Genomic DNA, 16,974 nt, shown 5'->3' on the forward strand with positions numbered 1-16,974 from the left:
TCTGTAAGATATTTCTAACTTGATTAGCTGCCTCTTCAAAGGTACCAATTAGTTGAATTTTCTGCTCAGTGTTAGGCTTAATTCTGGGTACCAATAATTCAGTGTGTGTTGATGAGAGCGCTGCTTGATAAGCTGGTCTTAATACTGAGTCGGGATACCCCCTGGAGAGAAACCTTCTCCTGAGGATTGTGGCCTGTTCTACAAACTCGGGTTTATCAGAACAGTTACGTCTCAGGTGCAAATATTGGCCACGCGGTATTCCTCTCTTCAGAGGTAGAGGGTGGCTACTGTTCCAATGTAAAACCGAGTTTGTAGATGTAGGTTTTCAATAAATACTGGTAGTTAGTTCGTCTGAGCCCTTTCTTGAGATCAAGATATCCAGGAAGGGAAGAGTGTTCTTGTTTGTCTCATACGTGAAATGTAGTCCCAGGATGTTGCAGTTGAGCTTCTCAACAAGAGTTCAAAAAGCCAATTCGGTCGCATTCCATATGATGAAGATGTCATTGATGTACCAGGCCCACAATGCCACGGGCCCGGTACAGGATGACACCGCATCACTGAATACAATAGTCGCCTCGGAGCAGATTAGTATAGGATGGTGCACATGAACATCCCATTGCAGTGCCCCTGAGCTAGTGGTACCACTTGCCATCAAAAAGAAAAAAGTTATGGGTAAGAATATACAGTGGGATGCGAAAGGTTTGGGCAACCTTGTTAATCGTCATGATTTTCCTGTATAAATCGTTGGTTGTTGCGATAAAAAATGTCAGTTAAATATATCATATAGGAGACACACACAGTGATATTTGAGAAGTGAAATGAAGTTTATTGGATTTACAGAAAGTGTGCTATAATTGTTTAAACAAATTAGGCAGGTGCATACATTTGGGCACTGTTGTCATTTTATTGATTCCAAAACCTTTAGAACTAATTATTGGAACTCAAATTGGCTTGGTAAGCTCAGTGACCCCTGACCTACATACACAGGTGAATCCAATTATGAGAAAGAGTATTTAAGGGGGTCAATTGTAAGTTTCCCTCCTCTTTTAATTTTCTCTGAAGAGTAGCAACATGGGGGTCTCAAAACAACTCTCAAATGACCTGAAGACAAAGATTGTTCACCATCATGGTTTAGGGGAAGGATACAGAAAGCTGTCTCAGAGATTTCAGCAGTCTGTTTCCACAGTTAGGAACATATTGAGGAAATGGAAGACCACAGGCTCAGTTCAAGTTAAAGGGATTCTGTCACCAATTTTTGACCCCCACATTCAAAAATATGGTTATGTGCATGGAGCCCTTGTGATTCCTAATGTGGTCTTATAAGCTAAATCTGTAGGCTCATTTAGTGTAAAAAACGTTTTATCTAACCTGTCATTCATCTCGGTAAGGTGCCCAGGGGGTTGCTCATGTCTTCAAGATGCCGCCCGCCGCCGTTCGTGCCCAGCTCCTCCTTTGCTGTCATCAGCGATGTGCCCAGCTCCTCCTTTGCTGTCATCAGCGATGTGCCCAGCTCCTCCTTTGCTGTCATCAGCGCCGCCTGAGAATCCTTTGCAACGCCTCCGGCTCTCCCTCACTCCCCCCTCCTTCTTCTCTAAGATCCCGCGCGTGCGCACAAGCTGCGTTCGGGTGTCCGCCTGCTGAGCGGAGCGGATCCCAAACGCTGCCAGACTGATGCATTCTGAGCGGATCTGCATCCACTCAGAATGCATTAGGGCTGGACGGATGCGTTCGGGGCCGCTTGTGAGAGCCTTCAAGCGGAACTCACAAGCGGAGCCCCCGAACGCTAGTGTGAAAGTAGCCTAACAAGGTTGCCCAAACTTTCGCATCCCACTGTATCTCAGAAGTTTCAGGACAAAATGATTGTGTTTGCTAAATTGCAGTCCCCTCATGCTCAAGGTTTCGGACGGGGTCATTCTTCTCAGGACAGGTGCTCAGTGGCTAGGACATAAGGGTCACGTTAGCCCCCTATCCTAGGGTTATATAGGGACTTAGAGCCCACCATCATTTCTGTCAGGTTCCTGACGTTTTGTATTTTCAGCAAGACTACATCCACTGAATATCTGTAAATACCGGAAGACTCCTGGGTTATGGAAGGACAACATGTTATGTTTCAGGTGCCGCCGCGCACCAAGAATTTTATGTGTTATTGTGCACTATATTGTTAATATTTGTTATATTTAGGGACCCTTTTTCTACTGAACTAATTAAAAGTTACATTTTAATAAGAATCACCACACCAATTTTTCCTTGTACTCTGTCTTTTAGGTGATCCAGTCATAGATTATGATACAGTTTTTATACTTTATATATTTCTTCTTTTGGCATGGCGGGTTTTCTGGCATGTGTCCTAAACACAGAGACATGGCTTGCAGAGGCTAAGGAAGTGTTTTCAGACAAAACATATACAGTACACAAAATAAATTTACTCCTTTATTTAGATCAGCTTGCAAGGAGTTGAATAAACTGTATCATGAACACCTTTCTAGCTGGTGGGAGGTACAAAGTTTTGATAATTATATTAAGCATGAAATTGTCCCCAGAGGTCTAAGGATTTCCCTTGTTCTTGTACCAAAACAAAGAAGCACAGGATTCAATAGCAAGTGGGAACAACTAGCTACGTCTACCTCCCTCCAGTTTATGACATTATTACTGGATGAGTAAAAGACGCATCTGGACAATTTGAGTGAGAAACTGAAAACGCAACTAGAGACTGTTAAATCTTTCTCACAAGACCCAGAATTCAATAATAAGGAGAAATAACTCCAGACCTCTGTGGAGAAATTCCAATATTTTCTATGTGATAGAAAACATCGGCAATTCAATTGGGATCTAGCGGAATTTAAGGAGAACAAGGCCTACTGTGTTCTCAGAGAGAAACCACCAACAAGAGAGCTGCCATCAGATCTTTCCACTAGTGAAACAGATATCTCTGACAGTGAACAGGAAAAGCCAAATAGAAATAAAGCTAGAAACACATATTGGAGAGGTAGGGGACGGGGTGGTAGAGCAAGAGGACAATCTGCAGGCCCTCCTTCTAATAATGATTTAGATCAGGGAATTTCTTATCCCTTGAAAAACCGCTCGCGACAATGGGACCAACATGCCCTGAAGTAATTAACTTATCCAACAGGTCTTTGTCTCCCACCAAAATGACAGTACTCAGTAAGGGACTTTCCTTTGTCCCGACGCAGCACTTTAATGATTTTTCCTGGGTAAAAGATTTGAATTTATTTGTTCGTAAACTCAGATGGGATACGTTATTCAAGAACTCAAATAGGCGCCAGTGTCGGGACCTCGGAATTGCCCCTGATATGCTAGATGATGTAAGATTACTAAACAGTTTGTCCGAAATGGATAATCAGAATGAAGGAAAAGGACCCTTCACCTCCTTGAAAGAAAGAAGTAAAAAAATGCCACCACCTGAGGGTATCTCATGTTTGGATGTGTTTCTCCAACTGGTTACCTCTGAGTTGTATGAACTAGCATCCTCCGGAATGTTGGGCAATCTCTCCAGTAAGGAACGTGAAACAATCTCCTCTCTTAAAAACGATTATTCAGTTACAATTAAACCCTCAGATAAGGGGGGGGGGGAATACTGTTATCATGAATACACAGGACTATTGCAAAATGTGCAGACAGCTTCTGAGTGATAAACAGAACTACGGTATAATTACAACCAATCCAATGATTCCTTACTTGGCGATATTCTGTTAGAGGCAAAATGCAATAAGATTATCTCAGAAACTGAATTTGACTTCCTATATCCAAAATTCCAAGTGGGCGCAACCTTTTACGGGCTCCCTAAAATTCATAAGGGTATAAATTCCCTAAAAGGATGACCAATAGTTTCAGGAGTAGGGAGTATTTGTCAGAATTTGGGCAAATACATTGACTGTATACGTTTACCATTTGTGACATCCCTGCCCTCATATACACGCGATAGCATGGATCTTCTAAAAAGGATAGATGGTATTACATTGGACCAACAGACGATCCTCGCAAATATAGACATAGAGGTGCTCTATTCGTCCATCCCTCATGAGGCGGGTCTCCAAGCGGTCAGCTACTATTTGAGCATGAGAAGACTGCAATTTAGCTAACACAATCATTTTGTCCTGAAACTTCTGAGATACATTCTTACCCATAACTTTTTTCTTTTTGATGGCAAGTGGTACCACCAGCTCAGGGGCACTGCAATGGGATGTTCATGTGCACCATCCTATGCTAATCTGCTCCTGGGCTGGTGGGAGGCGACTATTGTATTCAGTGATGCGGTGTCATCCTGTATCGGGCCCGTGGCATTGTGGGCCTGGTACATCGATGACATCTTCATCATATGGAATGCGACCGAATTGGCTTTTTTAACTCTTGTTGAGAAGCTCAACTGCAACGACCTGGGACTACATTTCACGTATGAGACAAACAAGAACACTCTTCCCTTCCTGGATATCTTGATCTCGAGAAAGGGCTCAGACAAACTGACTACCAGTATTTATCAAAAACCTACATCTACAAACTCGATTTTACATTGGAACATTAGCCACCCTCTACCTCTACCCAGACTGAATTATTGGTACCCAGAGTTAAGTCTAACACTGAGCAGTAAATTCAACTAATTGGTACCTTTGATGAGGCAGCTAATCAAATTTAGAAATATCTTACAGAAACACCGGTCGATTTTACTAATGGATCCAGATATCAAAGACAGGATTCACGATTACCCACAGATAACATTCAGGAAGGGAAACAGGGATCAGGGACCTGTTGGTACACAGCCACTACAATCCATCTCCCAGGGGCGGTTCTTGGTTAGATTGAAGGCTCTTGGGCTGCTTTAGATGTAGTGGATGTGTTGCCTGCAGTACTATCCAGACAGGTAAATCATTTACCAGCGTTAATCTTCAAAGAGCCTTCCTTATTGAGGACTTTGTGAACTGCAGGACTCGAGGCGTCATCTATAAAATCACATGTGAGTGCCCTATGGAATACATAGGGAAAACGAAGAAATAATTACGCCGATGTATTGGGGAACACCTGGAGAACATCTCCAATAAGAGAGATACAGCTGTATCTCGTCATATACAGGATCATCATCATGGGGACCCCCAAAGCATTAAGGCCATGGGCATTGAGGTCGTCCACCCTCCTGCGCAGGGGGGAGACTGGGACCGTGTACTTTTACAACATGAAGCCCGATGGATCCATACTCTGCGTACCGTAGCCCCTTTAGGCCTAAATGAACAACTGTGCTACAGTTGTTTTATTTGACAATGTTATGAGATTATAAATAACCAGGCCCAACTTTATATACCGGACCTTACTAACCATGATATTTTTATTATGGTCCAAACTTCCTAGGCTAAATCACTTTCTGTAATATCTGATATGCCTGCTCACCTGAATCTTTAGGTGGGATGTATTATATATACCTATGTTGAACCATGACCCTGTGTGTGGGCCTCTTAGATTAGTAGACCTTTTCTTATTTGATTGCCACAAAATGCCTTACATTAGGAGCGCTGTCCTATGTCTACAACAGCGCTGTTATGTTAATGGTTGCCATAAACAGTCCCGGGCTGCATAACAACGCGTTCAACTACGGCCACTGGAGTAGTTGTGTCCTGGGCTGATTACACAATCTGTGGCTGTCTGCAATGAGGCATGCTGAATTGGCTGCATCAGTCTGCATTGCATAGTCCTACAAGCGCTGTCGATCTTCAGTGTGGACTGTGCATACGTGGGTGCGTGGACCTCCCCTTTCACATCACCTCGCTGGGTTCCTAGCCTCGTTCTGAGTATGGTATGTTAAAATTGGGCGGTCGAGCGTCCTCAGGCAGGCTATATCACAGCCTCAGGACATATCATGGCACGCCGATCCAGGGGAGCCGTATATCAAGAGACCTCCCTGCACCTCATACTGCCTGATATCTTTAGGCATGCGTTTAGCCCTGATACCCAGTGGAGCCTATACCACGGGCTACCATCTGTATTGATTTAAAGTGTCTTTTGCTTTTACATTGAATATCCTTTAGTGTTTATTATTGAATAATTTATATCAACACTTTATGTGATTTATGCCCTGCTCGATTGCACAATATTCCCCTGATGATTGTTACATGAAACATGCATGTAGGGATGAGCTGCAATAGGGCACAACAGGGCCAAGTAGTGTGAGGGAAAGGTTCCTGACGCGGTCGTTCTTTTCAGTTAGATAGACTGTTACTAAGGTTATACAAAGATGGAATCATTCATAAAAAATAATATGAATATCTAACAATAAGTGATTTTTCACTTGCCTAAAATCCATAAGAGCCTGACGGACCCCCCAGGGAGACATTTTGTCTTAAGTATAAATTCACTAATGAGCAGACTAAAAACTCAGACTTTAACTTATTAAATTGGTGAATGATTTAGGCCCGTATAAAGAGAATATGTGGCTAGAAACTGTGGATGTTACCTCCCAGTACACCATTATCCCAAAGGGACTAGGGTTGAAGGCTATTAGGAGAGAATTGAATAGTGACCCAGCGATGTCTGAGAAACAGGGTGACTTTATTCTGGATTGTGTTGGGTATTGTCTGGATCACAATTATTTTTGGTTTAGGAATAAATATTATTTGCAGAGGGTCGAGACGGCGATGGGGGCGAAATTCGCCCCCAGTTTTGCTAACTTGTATATGTCGTTCTGGGAGAAAGAAAAAATTAACCCATGCCTGTCCGAAATAACACCATTAGGCAAATTAACCATTTGGCGGCAGTATATCGATGACTGCCTGCTTATATGAGAAGTGGAAAGACAGGGTCTAGAGGAGTTTATTAGGGAACCGAACATAAATAATTGGAATCTGAAATTTACTAGTATAATCAGCAATGAAGCGGTGAATTTCTTGGTATTGACAATCTTTGTTGAAGGAGGGACTTTAAAAACAAAAACCTTCTTCAAGGAGACAGATGTAAATGGTTATATTGATATTAATAGCTGCCACTATAGTCCCTGGTTACAGAATATCCCGAAGGGGCAGATAAAAAGAATCTACCGCAACTGCACAGATGTGACTACGGTTAGAGACCAGAGCCAGATTATACAGGAGAGATTTGTAGAAAAGGAATATGTGATAAAAGAATTAGTAAGTTGTAGTAGAAACATAGAAGATGTGGGAAGAACAAAAGAAAAATAAATAGAAGGGGGCTAAAAGACGAATAAAGATTTTGTTTTTGCATTCCTTACGCAATACAATACGCATGCTGGCATGATAAAAAATGACATCAGAAAAATGACCCAATTCTTGTAAAGACGTCATTTTAAAAAAAGCCCCCAATCTTGGAAACCATTTGGTGCACAGTGCCATCCCCATAGATATTGTGAGGAAAGGAGGAGATAGATTTTCCTGGTGTGTGGGTTCTGCCTCCCATGTAAAAATAGCAATAAGAATAATAGATAGTGTAGGGTGTCAACTATCCATTCTGACAAAAGGATTAAGGATTTTAAAATTAAGGGAGAAATTACATGTGAGAGTGCAGGAGTGGTCTACGTGCTGGAGTGCCCTTGTGGCCTCCAGTACATGGGCCGCACCATGCGAAAATTAAAAACACGTGTACAGGAGCATATTAGGAATATTAAGAAAGGATTAGAGACACATGGAGTATCATTACATTTTAAAACTGTCCACCCCAAAAAAAACTAGGGGACTTATCTTTGCGGGAATAGAATTAGTGAAGGCTGGACACGATTCAGCCCCAGGGACTGAATGTAGAATTTGATTTAACCCTGTCTGATAGCATAGAAAAAATATATATGGAGGTTCCCATGCTCGGTAGTTTGAAATGTGGATAATAATAGACTTGGATCCGCTCAGTTGGATTATGATTGGTGGATATAAACTACGTGATTAGCTTTAAGAATGAAAGTGAAATGGATAAATGAAAGGAACTGACTAGCGGCAGTTTGTATGAAAATGACAAAATATGTCTAATGTTTGCTGTGGGTGATTTTATAATATTAGTAAAGAGTTCTTATGAATTGGTTTTAAGGTGGTTAAGGGCAATTTATGAATAGGAGTAAAAAAAAAAAAGGGGAGGAGGGGAACTGGGCGGGTATTTAATCACTTGTGCTGATGATTGAGGTATATGCCCCTGACAAAGCTTGGAGCGAAAGCCGGGTCGGGGACTGTGTTTTATCTCTCTTTTTTTGCCTGTACCACTACTGACGTTTGTGAGTATAATATAAAATCTGTCTATACACATATTGGCCACAGTGCTTCACTATTAGAGCAAATTTTCTGTAGAATTACTGATGGAAGAAAAAGGACAGGATGAGCTCGAGATGACGGTTTCTGTCTGATGTGCTTGTATATCCATGTGCGCTTGTGATTATAACACCAGGAGTGCATGGGATTAATGATAGCAGTACTTCACTATCGGTGTAATTTTTGACATTCTACAGGATCCAGTGGAGGAGGAAGTTATCGGTGGAAACTAATATTTTACCTATATGTGCAGAGGTGGATGGTTCTGATTGGGAGTGGCTATCCTGTGAATTGTTGATAATCGCGCGGTCCTACTTTTTAATAATTTAACTAAAAAAAGGGTTACATGACCAAGCGGAGGGAGTGGGGGGAGTCTGGTGTCAAAGAATGTTTAACATGTTTTATTTTTTTTCAATTGTCTATTTATTTAATTTTTTCAAGAATAAACATGTATGAAAACAGTGCCTCTGGTATACAATATTCGTGATACAGAGATAACGAAGAGCATTGAGCAAAAGATAACATGTATTACACAGTTATGCAAACAAACAGGTTCAAAGCATGTACCAAAAAATACAGATACAATAATCATAGAAAAGTAGTACAATGGTAGGAGTCAACAGATTACTATAATGACAAAGTGTCTATTATCCTATAACCTGTATGAAGGCGTGAAAAAATTACTGGAAAAGAGAGAGACACACAAACGGAAGTAACAAAACACGATACAGTAGGGTTAGGATGGGGGAAAAAGGGTAAAGGCCTAGTCATTCTGGAGCATCGAACACCAGGTCCCATTGCTTCCAAACTCGGTCGAATTTATCCACCGAGGCAAGCAAAGTGGCCGACAAATGTTCGAGGCGTCTGACTTCCAGTATGCTAGTGATGCGTTCAACCCATGACAGGCAGTCTGTCCGTTTCCAAAATCTAGCCAGTAAACGCCTGTCCGCAGTCAGAACATATAGCATTAACTTCAAAGAGTGTTTCTTTAAAGGTATATGCGGGATATTTAGCAGATATGTGAATGGGTCCAAGGGAAACCTAACCTCAAACAGACTGTAGAGAACTTCCTGCACCATGGTCCAGAAAGGAGTAATAATCCGGCAGTCCCCAAAAATATGGATATGTTAACCTTCCTCTGTGCCACATATCCAACATCGATCCGAAATATTAGGATTAAGCTTATGTAATAATCGTGGAGTGTGGTACCAGAACATCGTTATTTTGTAAGTGTTCTCCCTGTGAGTAACACAAGTTGATGTCATCGCAGCCCTCTGCCAAATCATTTTCCACTCTTCCAGGGGAATAGGGCGGTGTAGGAGCGATTCCCATTTAGACATATATGGGTGCCGGATGGATGTAGGACGAGAGGAGTACATATATTTCAGATATAATACCTCTGGTCGATTCCGAAAGCTTGCACGTATTCTCAAAGGACGTGGGGGTAGATACGTGATTTGAGTTAAACAGAGTGGTAAACAGATGTTGAATTTGTAGGTAATGGTACCTAGATGCCTCCGGAAGCGACCTAGAGCTCCTAAGTTCGTCGAATGGAAGTAATTGTAACGTTCTGTAATCGACCAAATCTGAAAATCTAAACAGTTTCTTAGAAAACCACGGTTTAAAGAAAGAAACTTGTGACCCAGCACTAAAGAGGGGGGTAAATAAGAAGGACGTCATGGAGGACCTCTCGAAAACTAGAGAGAAATGATGTTTACTATATTGCCATATTTTGTATGTGTGTAGCATTGGCCCTAATAATTTTGGTAGTTGAGATTGGGGGATTGGGAACCACAACAGAGAGTTAGGATGTATTGGGGCGATCCTTAATTTTTTAAATTTCCATCCACCTGGAATAAGCATAGAGTCTAGACCAGGCCGGAAACCGTCTAAGGTGGGTGGCCCAATAATATTTGGCAATATCTGGGACTGCCAGCCCCCCCTGAGTCTTCAGGGCCATGAGGGTGCTACTAGCTATCCTATGTCTCTTCCCATTCCATATAAATTTAAATATACCGGCCTGCAATGCCTGCAGTTCCATTCTTGGTACATGTACCGGGAGAGTCTCAAATAAATAGAGTAATTTCGGCAAAATTGACATTTTAACTGCCGCTATGCGGCCAAACATAGATATGGGAAGAGGCATCCATTTAGTCATCTGACGCTTAAGATCCTGAAGTAAGGAGGGAAAGTTATGGGAATATATAGACGAGTACGATGCCGTCAAGTTTACTCCCAAATAGCGCAAGGTAGTATCTTGGCATCTAAAACGGCAGTTAGACCGAAACGGGGTTAAGACTTCCGCGGGTAGATTCAAAGGAAGGGCTTCTGTTTTCGTGGAGTTAACCTTATATCCGGAGAGCTGGCTATATACTGCCAGCAAACCAAATAAATTAGGTAAAGTAATATATAGGTCAGATAGAGTAAGAAGAACATCATCCACGAATAACGATATTTTATACTCAACTCGATTGACCGTGATCCCATGGATGTCTGGGTGGGACCTAATGGCTGCAGCCAAAGGTTCAATGCAAAGCACAAACAAGAGAGGGGAAAGCGGACACCCCTGTCTGGTGCCATTTTTAATCAAGAAAAGGGCTGAGTTAGCATATGGTAATTTAATTGTCGCCGTAGGGCGACTATATAGTGACCGGGGGGCTGAGAGGAAAGGACCGGAGAATCCAAAAGCCTGCAGGGTGGAAAACATGAAGGGCCAACTTAAGCGATCAAACGCTTTTTCAGCATCCAGGCACAATAGTAATGCCCGCTGGTGTAAGCCTATTGGCAACATGTATCAGGTTGATAAGCCTCCTTGTGTTATCCCCACCCTGACGACCCCTCACAAAGCCAACCTGGTCAGAGTGCACTAGTTGTGGGAGCCAATATGACAACCGGTCTGCTAACAGTTTGGTGAATATTTTTAGATCGGAATTTAGAAGAGCAACAGGGCGGTAATTAGTGCAATCTAAGGGGTCTTTTCCCGGTTTCGGAATAAGATTACAATGGGAATGAAGCATAGTCTCTGGGACAGCCGCGCCTTGCAAGAATGAGTTAAAAAGGGCACATAAATGGGGTACTAGGAGAGATGAGAATGTCTTGTAATAAGAGTAGAGTAACCCATCCGGCCCAGGTGACTTACCATTAGGTAATTGGGAGATTACCCCCTGTATTTCTTCGGTCGTGATCTGAGCGTTAAGCGCCTTAGGTAGGCTGCCCCGAGCCAAAAACGAATCAAAGAGTTTTTGGCAGTCCACTGGGTCGGAGGGCGTCTGTTGTGGAAGAGAGTATAAAGAAGCATAGTATTTCTGAAATTGACCCAATATCGCTTTGGGGTCGTATACCAAATCTCCGCTACTCGTTCTCAAGGCCATTGGGGTGGTAGTCGCGGTCAATTCCCGTAGTTGGCGGGCCAGAATGGTGTGGGATTTATTCCCCCACATATAAAACCGTTGTCGCGAATACAATAAGAGTTTACCGTTTTTTTCTAATGCCATTTCATGCAACCGAGCGCGAAGGAGCACTATATGCCGTAATAAGTGACAGGAGCTATGGGACCCCAAACGGGTTTCTATTTAAAGGGCACCTGTCATCTGGATTTTGGGTATAGAGCCAAGGACATGGGTTGCTAGATGGCCGCTAGCACATCCGCAATATCCAGTCCCCATAGCTCTCTGTGCTTTTATTGTGTAAAAAAAACGATTTGATACATATGCAAATTAACATAAAAGAGTCATATCTTACTTGTGTGACCAGAGAAGAGTCATATTTTCAAGCTCTGACTCATCTCAGGTTAATTTGCATATGTATCAAATCGGTTTTTATACACAATAAAAGCACACAGAGCTATGGGGACTGGGTATTGTGGATGTGCTAGCGGCCATCTAGCAACCCATGTCCTCAGCTCTATACCCAAAATCCAGGTGACAGGTTCCCTTTAACTGGGCAAGGGTGTTATTAAAACGCAAGTTATAGTCTCTCTTCAATCTAGTGCTCTAGTGCTCACGCCAATACGCGTGCCTCTGAAAACGGCTTTATGCGCCTCCCATAGTACGGCTACAGATGGAGCTGAGGGTTGGTTGAGAGAGAAATACTCCCTTAAGGAATCACCCAACTCCTGTCTAGTCGGCAGCTTAGTTAGCAGAGATTCATTAAGCCGCCAGTGACACACCCAAGGACGGTTGCCCCCTGGGTTAAATGTAACAGAGACCACGTGATATTGCCCATATCAGAATCTGTCAACATTCTGAGGGCGGGCGTATTCCCAAAGAAGTAATCTATACGGGTATGAGTGCGATGTGGGTGGGAATAAAACAAATATGTTCTAGACGAAGGGTAATTAACCCTCCACAAGTCATAGAGTGCACATTGTCTAATAAGCCGTCTGAAGAGGCGTGACAACCTCCGCTGGGCTCCAGATGGCGGTATGACTGTACAATAAAGGGTATGACAAACTCATAAGTGTCACATAGCCTCTTCACTTAGCCATTGGGGTGGAGTTAGTCCACCACTGATCAAATATTAATAGCTTAGTCAAAAAATAGGCCAACAGTTTGAAAATCCTGGAAAACCCCTTAAAGAATATACAGTTTATCCACCTTTAGTTTTGGATGAACACCTGTCCCTTCTAAATTGAAGCCAATTTACAAAAAAAAAAAACTAGAAGCAGACAACACATTTGTTGGTCTTTTGATTCTCATGAGAAGCTCTATGACAAGGAGATGGCTCAGTTGGTCTTCATGTGTCTCGGGGATTGTGGCTGTTATATGATATCATTGCATATGTCCATAACTATGGTCAGGGCAACAAGGAAGATTCTAATCAAGGGTCAAAATTGTTATATCATACCTATATTCAAGACCAGCCTTTGTTATTAGAGATCCCAGTGGAATTTGGCATCAAATGGGATGAATTCTGGAAAAGACTATGCAGTCTCCCCACTGCAGGGGGCTAAAGTGTTAATGTCACTGTATTCAATGTATTGTATGTCCTACAGGTTGTGCATGGAGTGGCTGGGCATGGTTGGCACCTCCTCTTCCTTCCTAGAAGGAAGTGTAGTGAGTGTAGTGTGAGCTGTTGATGAGGACACTGCTCCCATCAGCAAGGGAAGCAGTGCTGGACCCCGGAGTCATTCCTTTACATTATGGAGCACAAGGCTCAAAGTGACAATTGATGTGCATTTTGTGCAAAATTATTTGTGCTTGTCCGCCGGCGTCAAGGCGATCTCTTTAAGACAGGAACGTAACACTAAATACTACCTCCACTGGTGCCATACCAGCCTCCATTAAATTCAGGGAATGCAGGTTTCACATGCATGCTAAGGCTCCTTTCACACCTGCGTTCAGGTGTCCGCTCGTGAGCTCCGTTTGAAGGGGCTCACAAGCGGCCCTGAACGCAGCCGTCTGGCCCTAATGCATTCTCAGTGGAGGCGGATCCACTGAGAATGCATCCGCCTGCCAGCGCTCAGCCTCCGCTCCGCTCAGTGAGCGGACACCTGAACGCTGCAAGCAGCGTTTGGGTGTCCGCCTGGCCTTTCGCAGGCGAGCGGATCCGTTCCAACTTATAATGGAAGTTAATGGGGACGGATCCGCTTGAAGATGACACCATATGGCTCAATCTTCAAGCGGATCCGTCCCCCATTGACTTTCAATGTAAAGTCTGAACAGATCCGCTCAGGCTACTTTCACACTTAGAAAATTTTTCTAAGTTATAATGCAGACGGATCCGTTCTGAACGGAGCCGCTGTCTGCATTAATATGAGCGGATCCGTTCAGAACGGATCCGATCGAACGCTAGTGTGAAAGTAGCCTAAGCCCACACTGTATTATACCTCTTGTGGTGCCACAGTGGCCTCCATTAAATTCAGAGAATGCAGGCTCCACATGCATGCCGACCCCACATTATATTATATCTCTTTGGTGCCACACTGGCTTCTATTATGTTCAGGGAATGCAGGTTCCACAGGTATGCTGAGCCCACTCTGTATTCCACCTCTCCTGGGTCCAAATGGCCTCCAATAAATGCAGGAGAGCAGGCTACAGCTTTATACTAGCACTAATTAAAATCAGCCTGTGGGGCTGACAGGCACAAATAATTTTGTACAAAATGTATTTTCCAGGAATCTCACATTTATAACGCATAATTTGCATTTTACATTTTTATAGTGAGTATGGCTCTGTTGTATTTACTTTGTTATTTGTGTTTGCAGAGTGTTGTTGCATAGTGTGTTTTTTGCTTTTGTGCTTCCAGCCATGGCGACGTGCACCTGCGCACTGGGATGTGCTGACTAATCCCGAATAATTTTAGTTTCTTGTCAATTTATGTGCCAATTCTAACAGAAGGATATTACTGAACATTTAGCATTTACTAAAGAGGATTGAAAGGTAACACACTTACATAAAGGCTACAGACATCTCTGCATGTGGTGGAGCGATACGCTTCAGGCTTCCCACTATAACAAAGGACAGAAAGGATCCATTGATCAGAGACTGTATTCCACTGAGGATACTGAGGTATCTAAATATACCCAGAGATAGATACAGTGCTGGGAAAGGAACGATTGTGCAGACTATAAGATAAGGATTTAGCCCCATCTTCCATGCACAGCCTTGGTAATTGCTTATGCTCATTGTAAATCACCTACCACACTAATATTTGCATGATTATATCACTGCATGGCCCAAGGGATCTGTACTACTACTCCTATCCTCTCCGCCCTCCCTATTGGACTGCAACTACAGCTATTGACTCAAGGTTTTGACAGCTGTTAATGATCTTTACCTAACAGTCGTCATCAGGAGGCGCCATGTTCTGGTATTTGATTATTAGCAGTTCAAGGAGCATAAATATTTGTAAAAAAACATCAATAAAATTGGATGAAATGTATGTTCATAATTCTATTTTATGAAAAGTTCTGGAGACTACCCATTTTATAGGATGCTATCTGCCTCCAATATGACTCCCTCAGACTTCAAGTCAGCCTAACCTCTGGTCGTAGAAAAGTTAGCACATTAGACAGAAAACTTAGTTCAAGAAATCCAAACCTGCTGCTGCAGATTTAATGCCAAAACCACATAAAGTACAAAGGATTCTATGAAATGTAATTTCATAAAGAGACACCATTTTACTGGATGGTTACTTGATAAAAACCCATTACAAAGTACCCATTAGGCCATTCTGAGAGCCCCCACCCCTCGAATGAGATCTCAATCAATCAGCCAAAATGGAAAGTGGCTAACAAAGTGTCTTTCTTATTGCAGGGCCCAGTATGATTTCAAGGGGTTGCATGTAATGCCTCATTTCTCCTGTGGTGGTGCTATAGGGAAATTGAACACTTTCTGCTGAATTTATGGTGCCGGTTACAGCTAGTGATATAAATCATATCTGTGGGAAAAGGACTGATCTGCTTATTTGGGGGGAAGTAATTACAAACCGGATTCCAAAAAAGTTGGAACACTAAACAAATTGTGAATAAAAACTGAATGCAATGATGTGGAGATGGCAAATGTCAATATTTTATTTGTAATAGAACGTAGATGACAGATCAAACGTTTAATCCGAGTAAATGTATCATTTTAAAGGAAAAATACGTTAATTCAAATTTTCACGGTGTCAACAAATCCCCAAAAAGTTGGGACAAGTAGCAATAAGAGGCTGGAAAAAGTAAATTTGAGCATAACGAAGAGCTGGAAGACCAGTTAACACTAATTAGGTCAACTGACAACATGATTGGGTATAAAAAGAGCTTCTCAGAGTGACAGTGTCTCTCAGAAGCCAAGTTGGGTAGAGGATCACCAATTCCCACAATGTTGCGCAGAAAGATAGTGGAGCAATATCAGAAAGGTTTTACCCAGCGAAAAACTGCAAAGACTTTGCATCTATCATCATCAACTGTGCATAACATCATTGGAAGATTCAGAGAATCTGGAACAATCTCTGTGCGTAAGGGTCAAGGCCGTAAAACCATACTGGATGCCCGTGATCTCCGGGCCCTTAAACGACACTGCACCACAAATAGGAATGCTACTGTAAAGGAAATCACAGAATGGGCTCAGGAATACTTCCAGAAACCATTGTCAGTGAACACAATCCACCGTGCCATCCGCCTCTGCCAGCTGAAACTCTACAGTGCAAAGAAGAAGCCATTTCTAAGCAAGATCCACAAGCTCAGGCGTTTTCACTGGGCCAGGGATCATTTAAAATGGAGTGTGGCAAAATGGAAGACTGTTCTGTGGTCAGACGAGTCACGATTCGAAGTTCTTTTTGGAAATCTGGGACGCCATGTGATCCGGACCAAAGAGGACAAGGACAACCCAAGTTGTTATCAACGCTCAGTTCAGAAGCCTGCATCTCTGATGGTATGGGGTTGCATGAGTGCGTGTGGCATGGGCAGCTTGCATGTCTGGAAAGGCACCATCAATGCAGAAAAATATATTCAGGTTCTAGAACAACATATGCTCCCATCCAGACGCCATCTCTTTCAGGGAAGACCCTGCATTTTTCAACAAGATAATGCCAGACCACATTCTGCATCAATCACAACATCATGGCTGCGTAGGAGAAGGATCCGGGTACTGAAATGGCCAGTCTGCAGTCCAGATCTTTCACCTATAGAGAACATTTGGCGCATCATAAAGAGGAAGGTGCAACAAAGAAGACCCAAGACGATTGAACAGTTAGAGGCCTGTATTAGACAAGAATGGGAGAGCATTCCTATTTCTAAACTTGAGAA

This window comes from Bufo gargarizans, chromosome 2 (genome assembly GCF_014858855.1).
Source record: "Bufo gargarizans isolate SCDJY-AF-19 chromosome 2, ASM1485885v1, whole genome shotgun sequence".
Lineage (NCBI taxonomy): Eukaryota > Metazoa > Chordata > Amphibia > Anura > Bufonidae > Bufo > Bufo gargarizans.